Source organism: Panthera leo, chromosome F3 (genome assembly GCF_018350215.1).
Source record: "Panthera leo isolate Ple1 chromosome F3, P.leo_Ple1_pat1.1, whole genome shotgun sequence".
Taxonomy (NCBI): Eukaryota; Metazoa; Chordata; class Mammalia; order Carnivora; family Felidae; genus Panthera; species Panthera leo.
In genome coordinates this window covers 62,359,335-62,370,416 of record NC_056696.1, presented here as the reverse complement: position 1 = coordinate 62,370,416, position 11,082 = coordinate 62,359,335, and the positions used below count along the sequence as shown (strand labels likewise).

Here is an 11,082-nt window from a genome sequence, read left to right as displayed (position 1 = left end):
CTGCCACTGTTAATGCATAGCCCCAGCACATTCCCATAACTTGGGAAAAAATCTTTAAGCCCTGATTTGTCCACTTCATGTCCAAAGAAAAGTTGGTGACCATCAGGGAGTCTTGCAGTTCTTTGGGGTTTGGTGTCACCTTGCTCACCAGCCTCACAGACTGTGAGTCTATGTCCCCTTTGGGGAGGACTATTTATTCATTGTTCTCACATTCTTTGATCCCTTTGAGTCTCCTGTGGTGGAATCTGAGATTCAGGCTTAGGCCAAAGATGAGGATGTGAAGCTGATACTTTAACAACATAAGGTGGGATCTCGGTAACTGCAAGAGCTTCACTGGGTGGAAGGATCTTTCTGGTCACAAATGCCCAAGAGAATGTCCTCAGGTCCTCCTCTAGGGTCTGAGCTATGTCCATAGGTGCTGGGGGAGAACTCTTCTGAACATCCTTAGGAGCAATTTCTTCCAATACTGGCTCGTACTTGTCCTCCTGGATTTTAGACATAGGTTCTTGCTCTGCTACTGATTCAGGATCAGGCTCTGGTTCAGCACCAGGTTCCTCTAAATGTTCTTCCAAGTCATTGCTGAAAGTCCAATCATAGAAAGTTCCAGAATCATCAGGTGCCACCTCAGGTATCTGCTGTCTTTCTTCAGGTCCTCTACCTCTTCCTCAGATCTCTCCTGAGGCCCAGTGACAAAGCCACAGAAGACCTCTTGGTATCTGAAGATATCACTTTGAGTGCAGAACTTATCTGCATCAGAGCCCTCAGGAGCGAGGACAAATGTCTGCATGAATCTCCTCAGAGCCTGGCTGTTATTAGAAAGCAACCCCATCACCTGGACCACTACACCATCGTTCAGAGTGGTTTGAGCACCAACATGGCACATCTTAGTGTGGCAGTTGAAAATTTTATGACATCACTTTCCTATGGATTTCCTTCTGTCCACAGATGGCATCTGCTGACTTTCCCCCAGGGACATAAGAAGAGTTCTTTCCATAAAATCTGTGCAACATGTCTGGGGCCTGGTTTGGCAGCGTGTAATACGGTCTCACAAATTCCCGCCCCACCAACAGGGGTCTCGGCTTCTCCCTAACCATTACTTTAGTCAGTTCAACCTGCATGGCTGAGTAGGAAAGGAACAAGCTTTGCTTCATAGCATATGGCAGAAGGCAAAATCCCCTCATGCAGTCGTGTCCATCTCTACTTGGGAAAAGTCTATACAGCCTTCAGGACTAATACAAGACTCACTTCTTAAAAAAAATAATTCCTGGGGAGCCTGGGTGGCTCGGTAGGTTAAGTATCCGACTTCAGCTCAGGTCGTGATCTCATGGTTTGTGAGTTGGAGACCCGCGTCAGGCTCTGTGCTGACAGCTCGGAGCCTGGAGCCCGCTTCGGATTCTGTGTCTCCCGCTCTCTCTGCCTTTCCCCCGCTCACATTCCGTTTCCCTCTCAAAAATAAACAGTAAAAAAAAATAATAAAAAAAAATTCCTAACTACTTCATCTCTTTTGGTTAATATGACTCTTTTGGTGAATGGGGATTATATTTGTGACATTTTAGTGACAATAATTACTGCCACTCTGGGGCCTTCTGTTATGTGCTAAGCCCTGTAGTGAATATGTCATGTATATGGCATGGCTTAATCCTCATATAATGGGGTGGTTGTTATTTTTCTCTTTTACGGAAGAAAGAACTATATTTTAGAGCAAGATATCATCCAGCCCAGAGATCCCTGGACCAAATCTGGATGCTCACTCAACACTGGTTGCCTCTACCATACTCCTCTATTTCCTTCTCCCCAACCCCTATGCCTGAGCTACACACGTATGGAATCTGCCAAGACGCTAAACCCAAAGATGAATCCATACTGTCAGCATGGCAATCTCAAGATTTAGAGAAAGTGAAAATAGCTTCCCCCCCCCCTTACAAATAAGATCAAAGATTCCTAATTTAAGAGGGCAAACTATTTGAAGTTTTCATAACTTTATGGGAAGAGAACTGGTACCAGAATCCTAACTCTGGGTCTGGAGCTCTTTGGCACTTCTCCTCCTTATCAGTATGACTTTCTCCGTTGGCTGGCAAGAATCTCGTTGAGCAAGTGAATGTTCAGAACACATGAGTTTAAAGGAATTTTTCACCTCAGCCAAGATTTCTTTAGACTGAACATCTGAATTTGGAGCTAAGTAAAAAGCACAAGGAGGATAGTTGGCTTAGGTTCATTCCCAGTGAATCAAAAGTGCTATAAAAAAATAGAAGGATAAAGATAAGTACGCTGTGCACGTCAGAGGTAAAACAAGAGGAAGCACAAACCAATATGACATCGTCTAGTTAGTTAACTTGTTCCGCAGGCACCTCCTAGCCCTCCCTTATGGCAAGGGGCTTTGTATGTTGCTCTCTACAAGCCATACCATAGACCCAATGCCAAACCAGATTCCATTTCTTCCGCACCATGTCTTCCCGGTGAACTAAATTCCCAGGTTAACCAGACAGTGTTGACAACAAATAGAACTATAAAAAAAAAAAAAAATCAGTACACAGAAAATGCTGCCAATTACAGTAGTCTTAGTGTTTTCTAATGTACCAGAACACTTTCACATATTTTCAAATTATTCTTCCCAACTGTTTGATGTAGGAATCATTAATCATATTGGAATATATATATGTATATACATATATATTGTGTTCAATCTACGGTGATGGAATTGAAGCATTTGATGTGACTCACTTTAGGTTACACAGTTTGAAATTGGCAGGATTGGGATTTGAACCCAATTCCAAATCGCACCCTTTCCTCAACACACACACACACACACACACACACACACACACACACACACACACAAACACGCGCACGCTGTGTTTCTGTCACTGTTTGATCTAGGACTATCTCTAGGAAAAATATTGAGGTAAAATATTTATTTGATACTTCAACCAATATTTATTAAATTCTAATATGTGTTATGTACTGTCCCAGATGCTTAGAATAAAACAGTGACCAAAAGAAACAAAAATATGTACCTCTTGAAACTTACACTCAAGGGCATAGAGGTAGACAATAAAGATAAATGCATTTGGTAAGAGAATGATGAAGTAAGATGGGAGACAGTACCTGCTATGGGAAAAAAGAGGAAGATCAGAATGAAAGGAGTTCAGATTAAAGAGGATGGCCAGGGTGGGACACTTCAAGGAGACACTAAATGTCTCCTGACGTGAATGCCAAGGTTAGAAGGATGTGAATATTTAGGGAAATGATCTTCCAGGAACAGGAAACTGCTAGAGCATGGGTGCTAATGTGAAAATGACTGATGTGTTTGAAAAGCAGCAAAGTGGCTGGATCAGAGTGAAAACACTAAAAGGTAATGTCATGGGTATAAGGGACATGAGGTGTCACCTAGATCATTATGTTATGAGGACTTTGATATTCTTCTGAGTAAGCTGGAGAGCCAGATGAGGGTTTTGAGTAGAGATATGACAGGGTCTGATTTACATTTAGAGGATTATTTGGGCTTCTCTATTGGGAATACATTTAGGGAAAGAGCAGAAGCAGGGAAACCAGTTAGAATGCTTTTGCTGTGTATTTGTTTCCTGTGGCTGCTGAAACAAAGCACCACAAACTGGCTGGGTTAACAAAACAGATATTTTATTCTCTCACGGTTCTGGAGGCTAGAGGTCTAAAATCAAGGTGTCGGCCAGACCGTGTTCTCTTTGTAGCCTTAGGGTAGGATCCTTCCTTTGTCTTCCAGCTCCTGGTAGCTCCAGGTCCTTGGTTCATGGCAACATAACACAGGTCTCTGCCTCTGTCTTCACATGGCTGTCCTTTCTGTGTCTCCATCTTCCCTCTGGGTGTGTCTGTCCAGTCCTATTGAATTAAAGTAAGCTCCCTCCCGAATGACTTTTTCTTACCTTGATTATACCTGCCATGACCCTATTTCCAAAATAGTCACATTTGGAGGTACTGGGGGTTAGGACTTTAAGGGGGCGAAATTCAACTATTCACATGCAGTAACCTAGGTAAGAAATGGTAGACAGTTAGAATAGGGTGGTGTCAGGAGAACTGGTGGGCAGCAGTTAGATTCTGGATGCATTTTGAAGATAGAGCCAGCAGAAACCGCTGCTAGATCAGATGGGAAGTATACAAGAAAAACCAAAGATGACTCCAAAAAATCTTGCTGAGCAGCTGGAAGAAGAGAGACAGTTGAGGGTGAAACAGGTTTTTGAAGAACGTGAATATTAGAATTTAATTTTTCGATACGTTGAGTTTGGGATATTTATTAGAAAAAAATGAAGAGATGTTGAGTGGGAAGCTGATATATGGGGCTAAACTTCAGGCAGGAGGTCTAGGATGAAGGAAGAAAGGTTTAAATTTGCCAGTCTTCAGCAAGTAGAGGAAATTTAAAGCCCAGTGTGTGATTGAGATCACCCAACAAGTGAGCATTACTAGGTCAGAGCCCTGGGCCACCTCCACATGGAGATGTGGGTAGAAGAGGAAGAACCCACGAGAAATGGAGGAGAAGGAGCCAGCGAGGCAAGAGGAAGCCAGGACAGTGGGCATCCCGCTGAGCCCTGTGAAGGGGGGCAGCCAAGGATGGGTGTGATCAGATGTGTTCAAAGCTGCAGGTAGTTCTGGTGAAATGAAGATGGAGAATTGATCGTAGGTCTGGAAAGAGAGAATTTTTTCACGCCTTTAACCAGAATCCTTATGGAGTGGTGTTGAGGAAAGCCTTTTTAGAATGGGTTCAAGGGAGAATGGAAAGAGAAGCTTTGGAGACAGCAACTGTAGACAATATTTTGGAGGACCCAGTTGGTAAGACATAAGGACAGTGGGGTCAAGGCAGGTTTTCTTCTCCTTGTTTACAGGTTGGAAACACAGACACGCATTTGGGTGTTGATGGCAATGACCAGGAGAAGTTTCTCTCTCCTCCTTTCTGATTGTTCTCTGCTCTCCTGATGCTGCCACATCCCCTCACCCTCAGGCATCCTTGCTCCCATCGGTATTTCTTAGGCTGGGTGTCCTGGAGTAATGTCCCATGGTTTGGACAACACCCCCCCCCCTTTTTTGTTTCAGTTTCTTTTTTAAAAAATATTTTTTTCATGTTTATTCATTTATTTATTTTGAGAGAGAGAAAGAGAGAGAGAGAGAGAGAGCAAGCTGACGAGGGGCAGGGAGAGAGGGAGAGAGAACCCCAAGCAGGCTCCATGCGGTCAGCACAGAGCCCAATGTGGGGCTCAATCTCATGAACCGTAGGATCATAACCTGAGCCAAAAATCAAGAATTGGATGCTTAACTGACTGAACCACCCAGTCACTCCTGTTTCAGTTTCTTCTGAGCACCCCTCTCTAAAATAGCATCATTATATGGGAGCAACCTAAGTGTCCATTGGTGGATTGATGGATAAAGAAGATGTGGTATAGATCTACAACAGAATACTGTTGAACCATAGAAAGAACGAAATCTTGCCATTTGTGACAACACGAACGGACCTGGAGGGCGTTGTGCTAAGTGAAATAAGTCAGGCAGAGAAGAACAACATATGGTTTTACTTACACGTGGAATCTAAAAAACAAATGAACAAATAAACAACAACAAAAAGAGAAACAGACCCGTAAATACAGAGAAGAAACTGGCAGTTGCTGGAGGGGCGGGAGGGAGGGGAGTAGAAGAAACAGGGGAAGGACGTGAAGAGGTGCAAACTTCCAGTTATGCAATAAATTAAGGCATGGGGATGCGCGGCACGGCATAGGGAATATAGCCAGTGGTACTTAATAGCTCTGTGTGGTGACAGATGGTGGCTGTACTTGTGGTGAGCGTAGCATAACGCGAAGAATCGTCGAGTTACTCTGTCGTACACCTCAAAGTAACACGACATGACGTGTCGACCGTACTTAAATTGAAAATGAAATAGAAGGGGAAAAAAGACATAACGAGGACAAAGGGCACCCAGGAACAGAGGCAAAAACCGCTCTTTTGTTCAAGTTTATGAAAATAAACTTGAAACTGTGGATGAAATGAAAAATAAAATAAGGATCGTTGGATGATTTCTCTGCCTCCCTCAAAGCGTTTAGGGAATGACTGGCATCATGAAGGTGATGGGGGTTTTTGCACACTCTGAAACCACACACCCATTCGGTTCATCTTTCAAATATGGCTTTAAACAATCCATCAAAAGCATCTAGTGTCTACGCCAGACAGGAGCTCCCTCCTCCCACCCCCATGGACTCTGCCCTTAGTCAGGCCTTCCTCTGCTCTTATCTAGTCCACATCAGCGAGTTTCTAAATTGCCGCCCTTGGCTCAGACACCTCCTTCTACCCTATTCCCTTGCTACCGTCAGAATCCCCTTTGCAAGATGCAAAGCTGACCCAGGCCTTCTCCTGCTTAAAATCTTTTGTTGACCGAAGCTCTTCCAAAGTGCCCATTATCCTCCAAATATGGACTTTTGCATCTCTTTGTCTTTGTTCATACTTTTTCTCTGTTTGGACTGCCTCGCCCTTGTTCTTCCATGCCTGGAACGAGTTTGTCTTCATCCTTCAATGCCAAATTCAAGTAACCCCCTTATCCATGAAGACTTCCCTGACTCCTCCCCCCAACCCCAGGTAGAATCGATTGCTCTTGCCTCTGGACCTCCAAAAGATTTTATAAATTATATTTTAATATATGTTTTTCAGGCATATGTGTGGTTTTCCCTTAGATGATGCCATCTACGAAGGTGGAGACCACGACTGATGCTTTTTTGCTTTCCTACCAGCCAGTACACTTTCTGGCACAATAGAGATTTAACAAAATGTGTCACATGGATGCTTCTCATAGCCTGCCTTGGCACTGGACAGCGTACCTACGTCACTGGGCTGGTGGCTGTTGTGGAGACTTCTTTTCTGTTCACTGTAGGCTCCTTCCTTGGAAGGATTGGATAGATGGGGTCCTTCTCTGCTAATAGAGACATGCCCGCTATTACCATTCTGTCTTCTTGTGTTGTAACAGCGCTGTGAAAATACATGAAGGTCACTGCTGTCCTTGGGTCCACGGAAAGACCTTTTTCAAAGGTCATAAAGACCAGAGGTAGAATGCCAGTGACTAATGTAAAGGCAAGAAAGATATTTTTGGTGGGGGTAGCCTTCCTGCCCCTCCACAAGTGAGCAGAGACTCAACCTTCCTGCAGTTAAGGAACAGGTTTTCTTTGTCCTTGACACGGTCCGCAAATGAGCTTCAGAGCTCAGATAGCAGACACACAGAGCCTCTGCCTGTTAGTGAAGGTGCAATTTCCAAATGCAATTCATAACTTCAGTGATTTTTCACTGCTCAGCCCTTCTTCCATTTCAGATGATGGGGCTGACGGTGCTGGGTGACCTTTAAGCCAACTCTGCTGATTAACAAGAGGCCATAGACCAAGCAACCAAAACGGAAGCACTTCAGATCCCCAGAATGTCCACTATCCTTGGAAAGTCTAAAATTAGGCTTTATGTTCATTTATTGGAATTATCATAGATCCCTGGTGCCCTCAGTCATTCAGCCATCGTCTGTGTAATTCCTGTGACCCAGGGGAAATAAGGCAAAGAGAGAGGTGCACCAGATGGAACAAAAGAGTTTGGGAGCCTGAAGAATAATGTGATCTTTCCATCAAGGCTGCGTTAGGCTGTGGTCCAGTCACAGTTGTTTCAGAGTATTTTTAGCTAGGGAATTTGTAAGTTGTTAGCATCTATTTACCTTTAGAAATGGAAATTTCTTATGCTGTGTTGTCTCTTCTATCTGGAGTCTGCATCACTCAATTCTCTCATGCAAGGAAAGGCAAACGTTTATGGTAACAGAGAGCACTGGATGTGAGGCAAGGGGTTGGGGGTTTGAGAACCAATTCTGCCTCTTTCTTTCTTTCTTTCTTTCTTTCTTTCTTTCTTTCTTTCTTTCTCTCAAATTTATTTATTTTGAGAGAGAGAGTGAGAGAGACAGAGAGGAAGCATGTACACGTGGAGGAGAGGCAGAGAGAGAGAGGGAGAAAGAGAATCCCAAGCAGCCTCCATGCTGTCAGCGCAAAGCCAGACATGAGGCTCGTTCTCATGCCCATGAGATCATGACCTGAGCTGAAATCGAGACGAGGCGCCCCCTGCCTCTTTTTTAATGAATGATTTTGAACAAATTACTTAAACGCTATGAACTTCCATCTCCTCTTCTGGAAGTGTTGACAGCTACACCTGTCCACCGCAAAACTTAGTGCTTTCTCTGGTTGAGGGCTGTGCTCTGCTGCTCTCAGGATGCGTGGTGAGTAAGAAGGCAGGTCCTTTCCTGGAGGGGTAGCCCCTGTCCACAGGAGGTGGCACAGGCTCAGGTTTTACTGTGCCCATCCAATAAAGAAGTTTGAGTCACTGAGTGGAGAGGCCACTCGGGGGTGGTGGGGTAATCTGTATTTCTAAACACCAATCATTCTGCCTCCCAATTCACTCATGGGTGCTTGAAGGTGGAATGAGTCCATCAACGCCAACATCCTATGGTGTTCTCTGTCTTTGGAGGAATCAACATTATTTTGTTTGTGAAGAGATCCTTGTCCTTGAGGATCAGTAAGGAGATGAGACACGGTTGCAGCCACGAAACGGGGCCACAGAGCTGCAGCGCAAACAGAATGTGAGTCAAGGGGCAAGCATTAACTGGAAAGCCTTCGTGAAAGAGGCGGATTTTAGGTCAAGTTTGAAAAAAGACGTCATTATAACTCATACGCTATGTGACCTTGGGCAGGTTACCCAACCTTTCTGAGCATTGATTTCTTCATGAAGAAGAAATGCATGAAAAATTCAAGCATCAATACATTCTGATCAGGGCTATCATGAGATTCAGTGTTGATAATGTTGATAAAATACTTGATAAAGAGCATGTAATAAAACATGAAAAACATCTCCAAGTTAAAGAGCTAATATAAATACAATTAAAAATAAATGTGAAATTAGTAAATAAACACGACTGATGGAAGCTGTTATTATTGGCAACAAACCCCTTTAGTGAAGCGCACTGTGTGGGTGAGAGTCTGCAGGCTGAGCAGGCACTCGGTGCCTTCGCCATCAGTCTATAGAGAACGGAGCCCCAGCTATTGGCTGAAGTTGAGGAACAGGGAAAAATGAAGGCAGACTTAATCTTGTGAGTAGGATAACTCAGCCAGGACCTAACAGAAAGGACCAAGACAAAAGACTACTTTTAGGGACAGGGCTAGTATGGCAGGTGGGAAGATGTGAGCTATGGGTAGCCCTGCCAGCCCGGGTCTGAGAGTCTGCTGCTAGGATTTAGTGGAGGATGGAGAGGTGGGGCACTGCCGTCTGCCTCACTCTGAGCATCATGGCGCCTCCTTTCTGATGAGAAGAAAAGGGAGCCCAACCGCAGAGAGAGAGGCCGGGGTCAGGAAGTAGAGTGATAGGAAGACATTGTAGCCGTGGAATGACAAGAGCAAAGGAGCGTCTGGTAGTGAGCCAAGCAAGAAGGAACATGAACCAGTAGGCTTGGTCAGAGTGGAGTGGTATATCCCGAGGTGGAGGAGTTTGGATTTTATCCCACTGGGTAGTGGAACATTGTAGCTATTGAGCAAAGGCAGAGACCATGAAGAGTCAAGCTTGATGAAGACTATTGCAGTGACTGTGAGATGTATTGATTAGGGATGAAGGGATGATGAACCGACAAGGGACAGCAGGTAGGGAGTTCGGGGAAGATACTGCCATCAGTTACAGATGTGACGATGACAAACAAAGCGTTCAGAACCCAGGCCAGAGTTGGGGCAGGGCAGGCCTCTGGAAGTTAGATTTGGATCTCTTCTTTGCCTACCCATGCTTATTCCATTTAGTAACTCTCGTGCAGAACAGAGGCCACCAATAAGTTCTCTTTGGGATCTGCTAGCCACATGGAGGTTGCAGAAGTAGTTTGGAAACATCATGAAGAATGCAGGCTTCAGGCGACCTTCTTGTTCCCAGGGAGCACTCATTACCGTGGCCGGGGAGCCCTGAGTGGAGCATGAGCCCTTCCACCTCTAGAACAGGCAGAGCCGGCAAACATGCTTGGGAGAGAAGAGAAAGTTTGGAAGGCAACTGGGATATCCTAAAGGGCTCTTTTTCAGCGGGAGTTAGACGGTAGAGGAGAATAATTGCAAAATGGAAATAAGGATTGTAGCCTCCCTCAGATGAGAGGCATTTTTGGAAATTTCTGAGATGCTCTCAACCCCCACACATCATTATTTGTTTTTCCCGGGATGTGGGGCAGCTGGGAAGAGATTCAATACCTTCCACCCCCTCACTAGATTGAAAAGTTCTGTTGAAGCAGAACATGATGAAATGTCAGCTTCTCAATAAAGGTAGGCCAGGGTAAGAGAAAAGGCAGAAAAATGTGACTTGGCATCTTGGAGTTCTAATCTCCCCTGGATCCCTCAGGAGTACTGGGACTCAGTCACATCACATCAGCCCTCTGAATATTGGCTTTTTAAAAATCTATAAAACCACGTGGGAAGATTTCTTCTCATTTCAAAATGCTATACTTCTGAAATCTATCATATTAGAGAAGGGAAAATATAAAGGGTCAGTGTTTTCAACATAAAATTGGGTGCATTTGCCTTGTTTTAATGAAAAAAGAGGTTTGACAATCATTACCAGTTAATTTCATCCATTGAAAGAAAGTGATCTTGCCTATGTCTTTGTTTCTAGACTCTGGGGTAATATTTTTCTGTGACTCATCAGAATGGTAAATGCACCATCAAGATAAGGTGATTTAATTTTTTTCTTGTTTGAAGTTTTTTATTCTCTATTCTTTTGGAGGCTTTATTCTGATTTAAGCTGGTTACAAACTATCTCCAGGTATCTTGGTTGAGTCTTGAGTAGCTATAGATTTCCGTTTAATTATTCCCAAACTGATCACTCTTCCTTTTAGCCGCTATGACCTAAGTTCAAGTTATTGGCCTTGTTGTTACCATGGTAATGATGGATGACCTCACTGAATCCAGAAGCAGGCAATTGCTGCTTCATACAATAAGTATGTTTTGGAGGTTACTCAAAGAAGATGTGGGCTTTGGGACTAAGCTCTGGAAGATAAATCTGTTTTTCCTACATAACTTCCTCCCGTAAAATAAAATT

The 11,082-nt window shown here is 44.0% G+C and overlaps 1 pseudogene; it reads right to left on the bottom strand.

The window, feature by feature from the left end:
* Positions 1-206: 206 nt before the first annotated feature.
* Positions 207-1,094, bottom strand: LOC122211554 (annotated as a pseudogene).
* Positions 1,095-11,082: the final 9,988 nt, after the last annotated feature.